The 19609-nt window shown below is 37.6% G+C and overlaps 1 protein-coding gene across 2 annotated transcripts in view; it reads left to right on the forward strand.

Annotated features, from left to right (window-relative positions):
* Positions 1 to 19609, forward strand: part of Jade3 (jade family PHD finger 3) — a 121667-nt gene that overhangs the window by 1018 nt on the left and 101040 nt on the right. For both annotated transcript variants that reach the window (XM_075958422.1, XM_075958421.1), the window contains exons 2-4: positions 9 to 81; positions 2038 to 2146; positions 5786 to 5902. The gene's annotated coding sequence lies outside the window, so the exon portion shown is untranslated. The remainder of the gene's footprint in view (positions 1 to 8; positions 82 to 2037; positions 2147 to 5785; positions 5903 to 19609) is intronic.

Here is a 19609-nt window from a genome sequence, read left to right on the forward strand (position 1 = left end):
CGGAGCAGAGCCTTGGCTTTGGTGGAGACTGGCAACCTGCGTTCATTATTTATCAGGAAGAAAGTGGAGTGGGCATCTCAAGTGAGTGTACTTAATGGTAGTACGTGAAGACGTGCTTAACAGTTCATCTCTGTGCAACCCTAGGACTTGTCACTTGTAGGGATTGGGCAAGAAACTTGTTTGGCTGCTCCATTGGCCTAAGGTACAAGGAAATACATGTCCTGAGATGTGTGTCGACCCTCACCCACCTTGTGAAGTTGAGGATGAGACCCCCACCCTCTGTCCTCCACAGATGGTGTAAGAAATCAAAACCTTAGTGACCGTGATTCCAGTGACCTAGAGGGAAAAGAGACCTCATTTCCTGCATTCAGTCAGATCAAGATAGCTGCTACTCTCTAAACTCGGAAAAGTAATGAAAAAAACTAGGTAAAAACTGGTTACACCACATCGTTGCCTAGTTCGTGCTAAGCAGAATCCACTTTCCCAGTGTACTTCTTAAATACCTTGCCTGCAGCCACTTCTTGTTGCCCTGGGGGTTGGAGAATGGGGGTGGGGAAAAGAGCAGAGGCCAGTTAAAGAAAGCATTATGTTTTTTTAGTTTAGTATTTCTAGAACATATGTAATGGTGGGAACGTAGAGTCTGGCCTTTGCACCCTTTGAATAGTGTGGTTCTTCCACATTATATGATGACTCTGGATAAGTATATTTTTCTGTTTGACATTAAGAGTGTCCTACTTCCATAATTATTTTCTTTTCGATTTAAGGTGAGCTCTGAGTTTAAATACTTGAATTATTAGAGGATAAATTCTCACTTCAAGGATTACAGAAATTGGAGGAATGCTGTTCATATTAAGTTGGGGAGTGCACAGTTCATATTAAATCCCCAACATTGGGTTCCATCATTGCCACCTTTCTGGTCACTAGAGAAGAGCTCTTATTCCAATACTGTCCCCTTAAAAGAGTTTCTCACCTTTTTTAGCCAGTTAGTTCTGGAATAATATAGGTTACAGTGTTCTAATTCCAGAATCCATACTTAGTTTTCTCTTTATTGAATCAGACCATGGCAGTGTGGTATATGATTCTTGTCCAAAGTGAAGGAGCCAGGAATGACTTGGAAATAGCTTTCAAGGCACTTGTGAACCACTTTCTGGCTTATAGAGGAGAGTCCCAGGACCATCACAACTGATGATTCTGGGGTAGTTATTCCACCCAAGACATATGAGTTAGTGAAAGCTAAGTACAAGAATGTCAGATTTAGTATGGCCATCTACTTTAATAATGCTTGCCTTTCCTCTCTGTTGTGTTCTACCAACCATAGCAAATGTTTGTCCTCTAAGCTATACAAAGCCATCTCTTCTTTTTTTACTTTGAGGTCTAAATGAAACTAATCGCATATTTTGGTGCTGGTGAGGAAATCAGAAGACATCAGGTGTTTGTGTAGATGTGACATTAGAGAGCTCTTAGAAGCTTTGATAGGAATGCAGAGAGAGAGGCTAAAATGAGGTTGAATATTTTCATGGGACATAATGTACCTACCTCTCCATGGAGCTTATAAAAAGTAGGAACTGAAGAAGATAGAATTGATAGTCTGACTTATATTAAGAAAATCTCTCATTGGGATAATTTACTGTGATCTTTGCTTGCCTCACTTTTTTAGGTGAGAGGTGGGTGTTGGGTGATACCCATCTGGCACTATCCTAACCATAATTTTTGGTGTTGAAAATTGAACCCAGAGTCTTGCACATACTCAGCAAACATTCTACTACTGAGCTACCTACCCCTTACCCTGATACCCTTATAAAGTGGGGACATTTGGCTCATTCATAAGTTATATTGTTCTGGTTACTGTGGATGAGAAAGCTAAAGCATTCTCAGCTTTATAAAGGTTTTCAGGGTGGGGAGAATCTAGGATGGGTGGTTTAGAATGAATAAGAAGATGCTAGCAGGTGATCATTATAGACCTGGTCTGGAAGATTAAAGCTTTACATTTTCTGGTTTTGTGACTCCCCCATGGCTATTGTTTTGTCCTTTCTGTAGGGCTATCCATAGACAACAGAAGCAAGGGTCCTACAATCAAAAGTGCTTCTGTGCTTAGTCTTTGGAAAAAACTTACGTGATCTAATCTTCCAGACTTGAGAAAGGCAAGGTAAGAACTCAAAATGCTGTTTTTCTGAACATGAGGGCATGTCCTTGTGGGTACTGGGGGGTTCTGATATGCCCTAAAGAAAAAAGATCTGTCAAGGGAGAGTTAGTTATACTGGGACTTTGGCAAATAGAAGGCATCTATGATATCATAAGTACCCTTCAAGCTACAAATAATTTTTCCACTCCAACTCATAAGCCACGGCTATGCCCCACTACCCATAAAGGTCATTTTCTTCTGATACCTGCTGATAGGCAAAAAAAAAAACCCCACAAACCTAAGCTAGTGTCGCTTTTTTGTTAGTTTGAGACAGGGCTTACTGTGTAGCCCAGACTGGCTTTCCTACTCATGATCCTCCTGCCTCAGCCTCCTGAGTGCTGGGATTATAAAGTATGGGCTACTATGGTTGGCTAGAATGTTGTTTTTGGACTAGCTAACAAGAAAATGTGATATCAGCTTGACTTATACACTGAACCCTTTGTGCTGAAATCTCCTGGGAAACTTGCTGGTATTATTCCTTTTTAGATTTTGAAAACTGAATTTTTGATAAAATATTATAATTTTAAAAATGTTGCAAGATTGGTACAAAAACTCACTGTATTCCCTTTATCCAAGGTCACTAGTTATCAGCCGTTTGCCTTCATTTGCTCTTTCTGTTTCTTTTTACAAATCATTTGAGGTAACCACTGAAAGAGTGGTACTTGTCAAGGCCATCCTGTCGTGAAGAGTGTCTCAGAGGCAACCATTGGTATAGCAGAACATTGGTGGTGGGGCAGGGCCCCAGAGGTAAAGTCTCACTGTAGCTCCCAATCACATGTTTGTAAACCAAGTTTAATTTCTGATACTAAATAGAGAAATCATGACCAATGGTAAAAGTATTTAAGATATCCTCTCCCTTTCACTGTTCTTGTTGTGTGTTTCCCTATGTCAGATTTTAGTACTATGAAAACTCTCAACTTTGTGGTCATTAATATAATTTCTCAACTTACTAGACCTGGATGGAGGTGGGAGTTCCTTGGACTTCCCACAGGACAGGGAACCCTGATTGCTTTTCGGGCTGGGGGGAGACTTAATTGGGGGAGGGGGAGGGAAATGGGAGGCGGTGGCGGGGAAGAGACAGAAATCTTTAATAAATAAATAAATTAAAAAAAATTAAAAAAAATATAATTTCCACTTAATTCATTCAACAAATATAGTGTTTTCTATTTGCTAGAGCTATAAAGGGAGAAATATACTCATCCCCTTAAGAGCTTAATGTCCAGTGGAAAGAATTTGAGGAATCTTTTCAGCAGTTAGGAGGAGGAATGTTCTGCTGATGGGAACAGAGGCCTGGTTAAGGATCTGAAGAGTAGATAATAGATATCTGGGAGTCACTTAACAGTATGTTAACTGTACATATCCATCTTTAAGGCCTTCTGCTCTTAGATGACAAAGTCCATGAGTTAGGGAATCCTTTGATGTCATATATCCACTACAGGCAATGGAATCAGGCAAACTTGGACTCATATTCTGCTCTTCCACTTGATCTTGGCTAGTTTACTTCTCTGTGCTTCAGTTTCTTCATGTGCCAAATCATATCTTTGAGGATGGTGGTGAGAATTTAGTTGAAGTAATATTTGCTCTGTAACCTTTTATTTCATCTTCCCTTACTCCCTAAAATACTGTTTGTTGGAAATAACGTTTAAAGTGTTAGGTATTAAGGTAGGATCCAAGGGACTATTTTTTTTCAACAGATAATGTCTGACTACTAGTTCTAGGAAAGACAATGGCAATTACCTTATGGAATAATAAAAATAATAGCAACAGAGATTTGGTAACAATTTTCTTTATGTTGAGCACTGGATAGCTCTCTGAGCAGAGCATATCTCAGACATGTGAATCTTAAAATGGTGAAACAGAGCCAACTTGCAAAAGGTCACACAGCGAGAAAAAGATAGAATTAATTTTTCTGTGACTGAAACCAGTGGAGTGCCCTTGGAGCCTCGAGAATGAAGAATAATAATAAATAAGGTAGAGAGAAGAGATTGCCAGGCAGAGGAAATAGCAGTTGTGACAGCATAGAAGTGGGAAAGAGGAATAAAGGATTCACACAGGTTTGGTTGGATCTGGGAAAAAAGGTAAGCAGAAAATTGACAGGCTTTGTGGAATTTCATTAAAGAGCTTGTGCTTTATTTCAAAGATAGGCAGATGCTTCTTAAAGGTATTAAACTTTTCCTAAATAGCATGTGTGTGTACTTCAGAAAAGTATCCAATGGGGCCTAAAAGAACTTTAAGTCATTTCCTCAGTGTTCCACCTTTCATTCCAACAGAGGTGATATTTCTGTATAAACTTCCACCAAAATGTTGATAGATGACTTTTACTATCTTCTGTGAGTATTGGTAAGAGATGCCATGATGCTAGAAGATGCCACTTAAGAATGCTGGTAGAAAAGGGTTTTTTTTTTGTTTGTTTGTTTTTTAGATTTATTTATTCTGTATACAACTTTCTGCCTCCATGTATACCCACACGCCAGAAGAGGGCACCAGATCCCAGTACAGATGGTTGTGAGCCACCATGTGGTTGCTGGGAATTGAACTCAGGACCTCTAGAAGAGCAGACAGTGCTCTTAACCACTGAGCCATCTCTCCAGCCCCAGAAAAAGGTTTAATTAGGTTCATATCTCTTGCATTTTAGGCTTCACTAAGGGAAATTGTTCAGTTTTCATTAAGCCTGCAAAATAGATAAACAGTTGGAATTAAGAGGAAAAGTAATTTCTGGAATTCTGGATTTATCATTACAAGTAGAACTGTTGAGTGTAAGGCTTTGTTTTAAATATATCATAATTAAGATACTTCTGTGACTAAATGGACACAGCACATTTGTGAGACTTTGGAAGACTGAAACATTTTTTCTATAATATTTTTTCATATTTTCATTCAGGTGGTGGAAGTTTTTATATTTGAAACTTTATGTATAGCATAAACCTCTTCCTCTTGTCTATGCATAGACAACTTGGGTTTGGTAGACTAGTTGCTTTGGTAGGAGGCCCTAAGCTTGGATGGCTCATCACTCCATGTGGTGGTCTCTTCTAGGTGTCTAGTCTGGACTTATTAGTGTAGTAGTCTCCGAGTCTCAAAAGAGAGAAGCAAGTAAAAGCAAGCACCAGCCAGTACACAAGTACTTTTTTCAAGTTTCTGCTCCTGTCACATTTGCTGTTATTATATTGCTAAATCACAAGAGTGCTTTCATGACCAAGTCCAGATACATTGTGGGAGACCATTCAAAAAGTGGATATAAAGAACTGTGAACAAATTGGGAACCTTTACAGCAATTATACAGAATTGGTAATGAGTGAAAAGCTAGAGGGAGGCAGTGTGGTTTTGGAAGGAGATATGCACACAAATGGGTCAACTGCTCTCATCTTAAACTCCTGGGTTTCCTCAACACCCATTCAAGTTTTATCACAAAATTCTTGTGTATTATGTTTTGTAGTTATGAAAAAATACTAGGGAATCCACCACCATGCAATGAGAGGAACATTGGCAATTTTGCCATTAGCTCCTCGCCCTTTTCAAAATAATTTTTACCTAAAAGAGGAAATGCTTATTTGGGCATTATAATAAGGGCAAAGGATTCTTTGTAATTATGTTTTATTTATTCAGATTTTGAAGTATCCCTGTGGTTGCAGTGAAGACTCCAGTATCATATTGTGGAGTGGTCAAGATCCACCAGTGTGAAGCATCAGGCTTTGACCTTTGTTCTGGAAGACGATCTCAAAGGTAACATTCTTTACATAACATAGATTTTTTTTTTTCAACAACTTGCAGGATGAAATTCATTATATAAAAATATAATGGTCTTTAGAAACATGGGGAACTGAGTAAAATACTCATTTTGTGTATTGTAGGGGTTATGTATTTCTCTTGAAAATTGTGCAATGACATAATCTTAGATTTTATGTCCTCCTAAGACAAAATTTTAGAATTCCTGATATTTAACTCAGTAACTTGAAAAGAGCTGTCCATATTTATAAACATAACGTTTGACTTAGCACTTTACCCAAGAATTTATTCAACAAATATTTAGAAGTTACTTGGAATATTGCCTATAGTAGCAGAAGATCGGTGATATATTGAGTATCAGTCAGGGCTTAGTTTTACAAGAGTATTACACTATATATTTTGTAATCTATAGTGTATAGAATTAGAAAAACCAAAAAACAGTAGAGGAGGTGTTGCCATTCATGTAAAATAGATAATGAGTTGAGGGCAAGAAAATACATACATATATATATATATATATATATATATATATATTTGCTTACATAGACACAGAATTTCTGAAGGGCTTATTAAGTACTGACAGTTTGGTGGCCTAGACTAGTGGTTGAAAATGAGACTTTTCATTGCATAAGCTCTAATGTGTAATTTTTGAATTTCAAGATGTGTTGTTTATTTTCCTATTTCAAAAATTAAATGTGTTTTTAAAAAGAGACCTTATATATAGTAATGGGAACTCTCATGGTTTCCTTCCCAACTTGACTTGATCACATCTATTCTTGTACCAAAATATATATCTAGCTCTTAAGGGAATGGAACATAATAGGCATGAGGATCAAGAAATCAAGGCCAACCTGGTCTACATAACAAGTTCAAGAACAGCTTGGACTATATGAGACCTTGTCTTAAAACAAACAAACATGTGTCCTTTAAAAAAAACAGGCAAACAAAAATGGTGCATATGGTGACTCTGGTAAATTTTTTTCCCCTAGAAATGCTTATTGGTATACTTCTGGCTTTTTCTTGTGGTGCTGGGTATTGAGTCTGTCTGGGGCTTTCCTTGTACAAGATCCATACTGAACTATACCTCTAGTTTTGAATTACATGTGTGTAAGCTAGAGGACAACAGGTGTGGCAAATATTAGCTTATAGGTCTTTGTGTGAGTATAAGTTTTCAGTTCCTTTTGGATAAATACATGGACATGGAATTGCTGATCTTTCTCTGACAGAAGTGGACCAACTGTCCTCTAAAGTGGTTCTACCAATTTGTATTCCAGTAAGCCATGAAAGTGAAATATGTGTTGAAGTTCATTTTCCCACATATGTGACATTTTATTGCACCATTTGTTGAAAAAGTCTATCTTTTATTTATTAAATTGCCTTTGCATCTGTGCATCTGTTCCTGAACTGCTGTGCTCCATGAATCTGTGTGTCTTCACCATTTTTCCATTAATTATACTACCTTTTTCTGCACTGCTGAGGGTAGATATCATTACCTAAAGTATGCTGGGCAAGTGCTCTACTGCTGAGCCTCATCCCCAGCCATGATACACTATGTTAACACACTTTCTTGAGTACTATAGTTTTGTAGTGAGTATTGAAATAAGTAATATTAGTATTCTGACATTTTTCTTCTCCAAAGAATTGTAGTGAAAAGGGAACACTTAACTTGTCCCCATCTCTCATCAATAATAACACTAGCTGTAGAATTTTGGTTTTGTTTTATAATTATGTCTTTTTGTGTAGAAAGCAATTTTTCTGTGCTTTATGTATGTAATTTCTCAGCCATTTTTTTTTTATTTTTCGAGACAGGGTTTCTCTGTAAATTTGGAGCCTGTCCTGAAACTCACGCTGTAGACCAGGCTGGCCTTGAACTCACAGAGATCAGCCTGCCTCTACCCCTGCGCCCAGTGCTGGGATTAAAGGTGTGTGCCACCACTGCGCCTGGCTTTCAGCCATTATTTTTTAAAATAAGTCTATGTATTTTGCTTTTTTTGTTTGTCTAGGATTCCAATTCCAAGTTTGTTGTACTGTTGGTGGCTCACAGTTCTTGAATATTGTATGCTGCTTTTCTTTTTTATGTTTATTTTTGCCTGCATGTATGTCTGCACCACATGTCTGCAGTATCTGTGAAGGCCAGAAGAGGGTGTCAGGTCCCCTGGAATTGGAATTACAGATGGTTGTGAGCCAGCATGTTGGTTCTCTGTCCTTTGCAAGAGCAGCAAATGGGTTAAACCCCTTCATGCTGGTTTTTTTCTTCCTTTTTACCCTTTTGTTTAATTTTTGTGGTCTTTGAACCACTGAGTCATTACTCCAGCCCTTGTGTGCTAGTTCTTTTTTTCTCCTTTGTCCTCTTTTGTTTTAATTTTTAATGGCCTGATTAATAAACATGACCTTCGAGTTCATTGATAATTTTCTTGGCTGCATCAAATCTACTGTTGAGCCCACTGGGTTGTTGTTGTTTAAACTTTAGTATTTCTAGTAAATATACTTTTTCTCGTAGGTTCTATTTCTTTGCTGAAGTTATCTATCTGGGCTTACATATTATCTACTTTATTCATTAGACGTTTTAACAAATCATAATTATTTTATGTTTCAGTTTTTTATAGTCCCAACATCTGTACTACTATGGTTGGAGCCAGTGACTCCTTTGTAACTTGGGGTATTTTCTTACCTTTTGAACATCCTGAAAACTGCACATGGGCAAGAGATTCTGATAAATTTTTAATAGTTGGAAAGCTCTGATTCTTTTTCTAGGTCTTTAGTGAGGAGTTAGCCTGTTCCGTGTTTTTTTGTTGGCCTGGGTTGTGTAGGTGGAAGGCCAGGGTAAGGACACCAGAGAGTGGTATTATTTTTAGTGTTTACTTTATGTGGAGGAGTGTTTTGCCTAAAAGTGTGTGTGCTATCTTATGTGCTTGGTGCTTGTAGAGGTTGGATTTCCCTCAAACTGGAGTTGAACATGTTTGTGAACCACCATGTGGTTCCTGGGAACTGAACCTGGGTCCTTTGTAAGAGCAGCCAGTGCTCTTAACTGCTGAGCCATCTTTCTAACCACCATGATAACTTCATTTTTACAGTACTTGATTTGGGTTGTCATTGTGATGCTTTCCAAAAGTAGGTTTTTATAGTTTTTCCAATTGTATCCCACTGTTACTAGTTAGATGGTATGTCAGCTGTGGTTGTTTGAGGAGAAGGTGTTCTCTAATTATCTGATTGGTCAGGTTCTAGTGAACCTGGGTCTTGAGTGTGTTTCTAGCAAGGTTACCTGTTCATTCTTCTTGTGTAGGGCTTCCTTCTCTTTGCTCCTACCCCTTACCACACCCCATTTGGTAACTAATGTTCTCCTCCCTGAGGATTTATCCCTTTCCTCTGTATTAAATATTAGAGAACATGGTCGGGGTGAGTTTCACGGCGGACTGTTGGAGTCAGCCAGCCAAGTACCACTACAGGAGCTTTCTCTTAGATTTTCCCTGTCTTCACCATGAAAGTCTGGTGAGATTCCTGTAGGAAAAGCTTTTTAAAGGGGTAGAAACTACTCTGTGGAACACAGGAGTTTCACACTATGGCTAATCATAGAATTTTTGATTCAGAATTCTTACAGGCTTATGTGCCCAAACCTGTATCTCTGTAGGTTCCTGGTCTCTTTGGATATGAGAGTGGTAATTTGTTCTGCAACTTCACTTCCCTGCCAGATTTCCCTTCAGTTTGGCAATCTTTTTTATTTTAAGAGTAGGATGATGGCCTCTGAAAGATTTACATATATGAGCAGATATGTGATCCCTTAAAATAAGTTGCCTACTACAAGACATCACATATCTAGAAAGTCAGTACATACCTCTTTCTTTATATATCTTTTACTTAGCCCATTGAAATTTATGATTAGGGAGCATGGAGTAATTGTTGTTTAGATTCTGCCTATTTTAGGCTTTAAAAACCTCTGTACCACTGGCAGTGTGCTGTCTGCTTCCTTTCTAAATTCTATGCCTTTTAGTTCCTGAGAAAATCTTTAACAATTTAGTAACTGTTTCATTAGAAATTAGAGCAAGATTTAGCCTATCTAGATGTAATTGTTTCATTAGAAATTAGAGCTAGATTTAGTCTATCTAGTAGAGATTTTATTAATGACCATGTGTTTGTCACTTCGTCCACATTGCCAGAGCCAGTTTAGTAAACACTGGTTGGTTGCACCTTGTGTTATGAACAAGACAGTAAATTTTGAGTCTAATACAATACAGGCCCATCGTGGTAAGTAAAGTAAAGGGTCCCCAAGGGCAATAAAAATTCCATCATAGGAAGGATATTATAATTTCTAAAATGTCTACATTCTAATCTATTTTAATAATAAATCCTATTGTAGTGGTAGGTAGAATTCTAGTAAATGTATATAGAAGATAGGAGTACAGCAATTAGTACTAACCAAAAAGATGACGTGTCTTTAAAAATTATAAAGCTAAATGGAAATTCTGAGGGTTGTATTGAATTCCTATGGATTTTAACTTGTATACTTTCATGTAACCACCACCTCAATCTAAGTACAGAAGGGTTCCTTTACCCCAGAAAATTCTTTTATACTAGCTTAATCACAGAATCTTCCTACTTTAATATCTGGATGCCATTAATTCGTATTCCATTATAATTTTTTTGTTTTAATATATAAAATGGATGTCATCTTATGAATCTTGGTTTTGTACACAACATAGTGCTTTTGAGAACTCACATCATAAAAATTGTTATATTAATATTTTGTTTCCTTTGTATTGCTGCATAGAATAGACCATGGTATAGATATATCACAATTTGTTTAGTTGTTCAACATGGAAGGGCAGATGAATTATTTTTGAGTTTTGGTGATTATGTGTAGTAAACATGTACACAAATACATATAAGTATTTGTGTGCATGTAAGTTTGTATTTTTCTAGAGTAATTCCTGGAAATGAGATTGTTAGAATTATACTATAATTCACAATAACTAGTTAACTAGAATTTGAATGATGGAATAGAATGGCAGAAACCCATGTTTGGATCCTGCTTTTTTTCACTGTTAGCTGTGCAACCTTGAATGAATTTAATTTATTTGTGTCTCTTATTTGTAAAACAATATCTAGGATTATTGTATATTAAAGATAAAAGACTGAGCAATGTTTAGTACACTCATTACATTATTATGCTTAATAGAATTGTTTCTTGTCAGAAACATTTGATTAATTAAAGCAAGAGTAAATAATCTATGGTGTTCTTGGTAGTTTTATCTTCAAAATGTGTAAAAAAATTTTAAAACTCTTCCATAGTAAATATGAATGTATGAGAGATCTGTGTAACATTCAGAGGTTGAATCAAATGGCAAGTTTTGGTGGTTTTATTTGTGTTCTCAACATGGAAGAATCATGTTCATAAAAATTGAGTGTATTGCCATATTTTATACAAGAAGCTATGAAAATAGCTCAGAATTAACTAACATTCATTGAATTGTGTTTTCTATACAGGAAATTCTAGGTAAAGCATTTATCGAGTGTATTAACTTGAGTACCTTCCCCAAAAGCAAGCCATTTATAACTTTATCTTTTTAATGCTAGAGATTAAACCTGAGACCTATTCTATAATTTCTCAAGTGTTACATTAAAAAGCATTTTTACAGGAAACCTCTTCAATTTTGAGAAGCATATTGAGGATGAAATTTTAAAATTTTGCATACCCACTCAAATATCTCCCTATAATATTTTATCATTAGAATATGCAACAGAATTTTACTTTCCCCCTATGGTTTCTGTGTAGTATGGTGGCTCAGTCTGAATAGTACCAAGGGCAAAGAAGATGTATCTCTCCTGGAGAATTTTCTCCACCTGTTAATTCACCAAGCAGTGGCTATAATTCACTATATGGAAAAAGGAACATAAATGTTCATTTTTTATTGTCTGTTCAGTTTTGTAATATCTTCAAATGCAAATACTTCTTTTCTTCTTTCAGATTTCAGGAGAACTAGGTGAAATAACTCTCAAGTAGTCCATTTCAGGTGTTACCTCTGAGCTGTTTTCTTGCTGTCTCCCCTCCTGTGCATTATGCATTACCAGTAATTTAACTGTCATTTTCTTTCCTTTTTTTAAAAAATAATTATTTATTTATTATGTACACAGTGTTCAGCCTCCATGCCTGCAGGCCAGAAGAGGGCACCAGGTCTCATTACAGATGGCTGTGAGCCACCATGTGGTTGCTGGGAATTGAACTCAGGACCTTCAGAAGAGCAGTCAGTACACTTAACCACTGAGCCATCTCTCCAGTCCCCTTAACTGTCATTTTCATATTCACATACCTTGAACCTTTGCTCACAGCTGAAACACCGTTCTTTTGTTGCCCTGTCAATCTTATCTGGGACAGTACCTTCCAAATATTGTGTCAGCAAAGGACCTCCCACTACATACTGCCTCAGATTCATTCCACTCTGTTGGATATCATCCCTTAATCCATCTTCAAACTTCGATTAAATTTTGTTTTTTTTCTACTCATTATGGCACCTAAATGTCATACTTCCTTATCCTGTAACCAATTTACATATGTATTGTTTGCAGGCATACAACTAAATTGCTATTTGCAGAGTATAGGACACTTGAAGTGTTCTACATTTTATTCCTCAAAAATGTATGGAGGAGAATTGCTGCTTTTTATTCAATTAACAGCTAAACTGAATACATACATACATACACACACACACACACACACACACACACACACACACACACACGCACGCACGCCAGAAGAGGGCATTGAGTCCCCTGGAACTGGAGTTATAGGTGGTTGTGAACTTTCCCTGTGGATGCTGGGAACTGAATCCAGGTCCTCTGCAAGAGCCTTCTCTCCAGCACTTGTTTTTTTGTGTGTGTGGGCATGGTTGAAACAGGGTCTCACTATGTAACTCTGACTTTCCTAGACCTCATTATATAGACCAACCTGGCCTCAGAGTCACAGAGATTCACGTGCCTCTGCCTTCCAAGTATTAAAATTAGTGCTGGAATTCTTGTCTATTATGTAATATTTGGGCTATCTTTTTTAATGTTTATTTGGCTAGCTTTAAAATATAAATAGATAGAGTAAACATCTGTATCCTACTTGTTTCGCATGAAACTTACCTCCTATATGAATATGATAGCATATGCCTTTAATACCAGCATTCAGGAGACTGAATCTGAGTTTGAGGCCAGCTTGGTCTCTTTATAGTGAGACTGTCTCACTTATAAGAGGACAAGGGGGAGAAGGACTCAATGATAATCACTACCTGTGTGCTACATAGTAAGACTTTCTTAGAGGACGAGTTTACATTTTATAATGAGAGGGAGATGCATGCTTGTGCATGAGTCTAAATAAAGCTAGCACTAGGATGACTATCTTAAATCTTCAATGCTTTTATAGTACGAAATCAATGAACCTGTAAAAACTGTTCTTTAGCCTTTCTAGGTAAGCATCTGCTTTTTAGGGAAACTCTAGGCCCCTTTCTTGACCTGATTTCAAGACCACCCTCCTAGATTCAACTTAACTTCCACTTAGAATACTTTCCTCAGAGATGCAGTCTCTAAAAGTTTCCTCATTTTCCTATCAGTATCACTGTCATTAGGCCACCACAGGGCCTTAGCTTCTCACTGCACAACAGATAGTGTGCTTAAACCAGAAACCATGGAAATCAAGAGGTCTCACTCATATCATAACCTTCCTTACCATCTTACATATACTTTTCAAAATCCTCTTTTCTGCCTATTTTATCCAAGTTTGTATTCATTAGAGTCTAAGCACAAGTCATTCTGTAGTGCCTTTGTCTAGAATGTTCTCTATTCCTCTGTTCCATCCTAGATGTACCTCCAGATCTCATCTTTTTCACCTCAGTGGTTCTTCCCACCTCTGAAGCTGGGACTAAATGTGCTCAATACTCATTACTAACATGGGACAGTATGACAGAATACTTTTTTCCTTTTTTTACTATTTATTTATTATTTATACAATATTCTTTTTTTAATTTTTTTATTTATTCTTTTTTTAAATTTATTTATTTATTAAGGATTTCTGCCTCCTCCCCGCAACCGCCTCCCATTTTCCTTCCCCTCCCCCGATCAAGTCACCCTCCCTCATCTGCTCGAAGAGCAATCAGGGTTCCCTGACCTGTGGGAAGCCCAAGGACCGCCCACCTCCATCCAGGTCTAGTAAGGTGAGCATCCAAACTGCCTAGGCTCCCCCAAAGCCAGTACGTGCCGTAGGATCAAAACCCCACTGCGATTGTTCTTGAGTTCTCAGTAGTCCTCATTGTCCACTATGTTCAGAGAGTCCAGATTTATCCCATGCTTTTTCAGACCCAGGCCAGCTGGCCTTGGTGAGTTCCCGATAGAACATCCCCATTGTCTCAGTGTGTGGGTGCACCCCTCGCGGTCCTGAGGTCCTTGCTCGTGCTCTCTCTCCTTCTGCTCCTGATTTGGACCTTGAGATTTCTGTATGACAGAATACTTAATGGATACCCTGTCTTTTCATCTGTGTAGCATACCCTTTTGCAGTGTGACTTTGCAATAGCTCCTGTCAAAAGATGGAATCTGTCTACTCCTTAAATATGGAATATCTTTGTGACTTGTGTTGACTGATACATTATAGTATAAGCTAATTGTAGAAAATTTAACCTAGGTTAACTTTTTTTCTTGTTCCCTGGAAATCCTGATGCAATGTTTTGAAGCTCCAGATAGCTTGCTGGATGAAGTACTATGATATAAGGAGAAAGGCCCAGTTAACTAGACAAGAGTGAAGCCATCTTAGACCTTTCAGTCCCAACCAGTTTGCTACTGTAACTGCATGAGAGATCTTAGAAAAGATTAGCAAAGCTTTTCAGCTGATTGTAGTTCAAATTGCTAACCTATTGGATTGTAAGCAAATAAAATGAGTCTTATTTTGGCCTCTAAAATTTTGTATGATTGTTACACTAAATAACTGAAATGGCAAGGTTTGTAGTATTCTATTCTCTAAAAGTCTTAAAGGGCATGCCTATGGCAGGTTTTCAGTAAAAGATTGTTGTGAATCACTGTCTTCATTTCACTTCAAGCTTCTCAATCATTATGATTCTCCATGTCTCTCACAACAATCCAGTTTGGCCTTGACATATTCTTCCAGAATTACACCTTATGTTTCTTTGCTCCACTGGGTCAGCATCTATATAACTGCCCCAGTTATAGCCCCATGACAATTTATTTCTTACATCAGCTCCATGTTGCATCCCTTCTATTTACCCTTGTTTACTAATCCTTTAGAGTTAATCCATTGAATACCTCAGTGCTATAAAGCTGTTTCTAGCCTTCTGAAACCTCATTGCCCCAAATGCTCAATACCTGAATCACATATGTTCATAATTAACTAGAGTCCTTAGAGATTATCTGAAACAAAGTCTCCAGTTTTGAAGTAGGAAAGCAAAGCTCAGAGAGAACTCATCATTGGTAATTGCTTATTCAATGTCATATGATAGTAGTATCAAGACTAGAATTTACATCTCACACAAACTTACTTAGTAGATTATCTGTTTCTTTGCATCATCTGGTTCATGTGTGTGAAACAAATTGTATTGCAAATTTGGTGATCATAATAACTGTTAACTTCTGTCTTTTTCTACTCTTCATATTGCAATTCAAAGACTAATCATTAGCTATTAGGTGCATCAATAGTTAAAGAATAGTTGTTAATTAATTGACATTTTAAAGTCAACTATGCTCAGAACTGTTCTGTATCTTGTTTGTAGTGATTATAATCATTTGTCAAAACTTGAACTGTACATTAAAAAGATATATATATATAATGTATACAATTTTAATTTAGTAGTTCAAAGCAATTATGCAAACACATTTGTTTATTTAAGTATGACAAAAATGTATAAGTAACTTGTTATTACATGAAATTAAATTTGTCCCTTTAAAAATAAACTTGCATACACAGTAGGTGTTAAGTAATACTGGTTTCTTTGTTTCTTGTACTAGTTTCCTTCTTTGCATACAAATGATTATTCTTCTTTAGATAGCTATCAGGTGAATGTCCATGTCCATACACATCCATAAAAATGTCTAAGTATTATATGGAACAGTAAATATACATAAGCATAACCACAGTATTCTAAAAGGTAGCCCCACTAGGACCAGAATTTTATTTTCAGAGGCTTAGACTCAGGGATAAAATAAAACACTCTCCCTTTATTAACAGAAATTATTTAAAACAAAACAAAAAGATAAATGGATGGCTTAATTTTCCTAAGGATATTTTCATACAATTTTAATATAGAGTAGTAGACTTCTAAAAAGGATTACATTTTTTTATTGTGTGCATATACATATACACATGTGCATATGCATACCTGTGTGCATGCACATGCCACTACGCACATGTGGAAGTCAGAGGACATGTTGCAGGAGTTAATATTGTCCTTCCACCATGTGGGCCTGTGAATTGAAATCAAATCAGACTTGAAGGTAGGTAAGTGCCTTTACCTTCTGAGCCTTCATTCGTTCATTTTTTCATTCATTTTACATCCCAGCTGCAGTTTTCCCTTCTCCTTCCTCCTCTCTTCCTAGTTGTCCACCCTCTAATTCACTACTCTGTTTCTGTTCAGGAAAGGGCAAGTTTCCCATGGATATCAAGTGGCAATAAAGCTAAGCACCTCCCCATGTAATAAGGCTCGGCAAAGCTATCCAGTATGCGGAGTGGGATCTCGAAATCCTGCAAGAGAGCCAGAGTTCCCACTGTTAGGAAACCCACAAGAAAAACAAGTTACACAACTGTAACATATATGCAGAGTACCTAGGTCAGTCCCATGCAGGCTCCCTGGTTGTTGGTTCAGTCTCTGTGAGCCCCTAAGAACCCATATTAGGTGATTCCGTGGGTTTTCTTGTGATGTCCTTGACCCCTCTGGCTCCTACAATCCTTCCTCCCCTCTTCAGCAGGATTCCCTGAACTCTGCCTAATGTTTGGCTTTGAATCTCTACATCTGTTTCCATTACTTGCTGGATGAAGCCTCTCTGGTGAAAATTGGGTTAGGCATCAATCTTTTAGTATAACAGAATATCATTAGTTATCATTACATTGATTTTTTTTTTCTTTCCAGTTGCGTTTGGTTCTATCTTAGGTATATGGGCTATCTAGCCTCTGGCCTGGAGCTCAAGGCTCAAAAATTCATTTAATCTTTTTTGTATCCTGTCAGTTTTCTGATTAAGCTAAATGAGTATTTAATCTGTGTTTATTGTGTATTTGTATGTGACTTGTGTTTTTAACCTTAAAGGTTGTATGTTTATATCCAGATACCCTTCAGCATTGCCTGTAGGTTATTGTCCATCTTGTGCAAAGTTCCTTTACTGTATCTTGGGACGGGGATTTTGTTTTGAGGCAGGCTCCCAGTGTAGTTCATGATTTCAGGATCTGCACTTTTATACCTGTAGCGCACCACGCCCGTCTGCGCTCTGTGTGCTATCATACAGTTGGTGAACCGGGCAAGGGGCTGGAGATTGAAACACACAAAGACACACAGAGACACGGGAGTTCGAGGCCAGCCTGGTCTACAAGAGCTAGTTCCAGAACGGGCACCAAAGCTACAGAGAAACCCTGTCTCGAAAAAAAAAAAAAGAGTGCCCCCTTTATTGCGTACCAGAGCCGCTTATATAGAGATCCTTAACTGATAGCGACACCCCAGCCAAACATACCAGAAACCACTCTCCTGCCATCAGGAACTTCTGAGGGTCTCGTGCTCAGAGCAGCTGCAAGCTGTCTCAGAGCAGAGGAAAACAAGTTGTTTACAAGAAATTCAGAATCTGGGGGTTCACAGCTCCCAACAATGCTCATTTGAGTTGCAATTTTGATTCTTTTTACCAGTTCCTTGAAATACTTTTTGATTATGCTTGTACCTAAAAGATGATTTTACAGGAAGAAGATTGGGTATCCTTTCAGCAGGTACTCAGCAACACTACAGAAAGGCTTTCTTTAACTATTGTCATAAAAAAGGAAAGAGATGTTTCTTTATATCAATTTCCTGTTTCTTTAATCGGAGAGAATGTATTAAGAATCCTTTATTTTAGGAGATCCAGAGAAGGAAAGACCCACATGGGACCATTTTTTTTCCGTCAAACAGTATTTTTGTAGTCTACTTTTGCTAGTAATGATCATAAGATAATATAAAATAATATGTTAAGGATAAAAATTAAACTATATGCTATCTTAAAAGTCTAATAGCTTTGCCGGGCTGTGGTGGCGCACGCCTTTAATCCCAGCACTCGGGAGGCAGAGGCAGGCGGATCTCTGTGAGTTTGAGGCCAGCCTGGTCTACAAGAGCTAGTGCCAGGACAGGAACCAAAAGCTACGGAGAAACCCTGTCTTGAAAATCAAAAAAATAAAAAATCTAATAGCTTTGGCAAAATGAACTACAGTTTATAATAAAACCTCCTTTTCTCTAATAGGCTTATTTTAACATTTTTCTTTTCACAGTACTGGGAATATAATCAGATCAATAAATTACACAAATGCCCAGTGTTCTTGGGTACTGTGTTTGTTCCTATGTTCCCTCACTTTTCCCAACTTGTAATGCAAGCAGGCTTCTCTGTCTCGCCCTCCATGTCACTAATTTGCAGTTGTAGGAATGCAAAAAAAAAGATCAGAGCCTGAACTGAGAGTTAAAGTCTGCCCTGTTAGTACGTGAAGGACTCAAAAAAGAGAATCAAGAAAAAGAGTGGAGTCTTTCATATTAATTAAAACCTTTATCTACTAGACAGTTCGATATTTTTGAGACAGTGTCACTGTGCAGCTCAAGCTGACATCTAACTCAGAATCTTCCTGTCTCTTGTCTCCCAAATGCTAGGAACACAGGTATGCACCATCATCTCAAGTGTAAGACTACTAAATATTAAGAATTGAAACATTATGAGAAAAAAATAACAGGTTAAAGTATGTTTCTCTATCTCAGATATTTATAAATACTCTGAATAAGATTGACAGATCTACTAGCTTGTTTTGTGTAAACTCAACACAAGCTAAAGTCATTTTGGAAAAGAGGAACTCAGTTGAAAACGTGTCCACTAAACTGGACTATGGGTAAGTTTGTGGTAGTTAGTCTTTATTTATGATTGATTTGGGAGAGCCCGACTCACTGTGGATGGTGCCACCCCTAGGTCCTGGGTTCTATAAAATAGCAAGCTGAACAAGGGAGGCCTGAGGAGCAAGCAAGTAAGCAGTACTTCTCCAAGTCCTTTTTCATCAGTTCTTATCACCAAGTTTCTGCCTGGTTTGAATTCCTACCTTGGCTTCCCTTGTTTGAATTTCCTTGGCTTCCCTCCCCAAGTTGGTTTGTATCATGGGATTTTAATCACAGCAATAGAAACCCAAACTAAGACAACTTTATTGAAAGAAGAATAAATATCTTAAAGGAAAAATTCAAACTCAGCTGCAGGCAGTACTCTAGTTACTACCTATTCTGCTGCCTTCTTGGGCTGTGTTTACTCAGTAAACTGTTCTTCCTAAAAGAATCAAATTCAGAAATAATTCAAGTTTGCTTCCCATTCATACAAAAAGAAGAAAGTATGAACTGTTTTACTACTACCACTACCACTACCATCACTACCCCTACCACCACCACCATCACTACCACCTCCACCACCACCACTACCACTACCACCACTACTACTACTTTATGTCAAGGGGTACCACATACCTGCAATACCTGC

The sequence above is a fragment of the Microtus pennsylvanicus genome, chromosome X, assembly GCF_037038515.1.
Source record: "Microtus pennsylvanicus isolate mMicPen1 chromosome X, mMicPen1.hap1, whole genome shotgun sequence".
NCBI lineage: Eukaryota > Metazoa > Chordata > Mammalia > Rodentia > Cricetidae > Microtus > Microtus pennsylvanicus.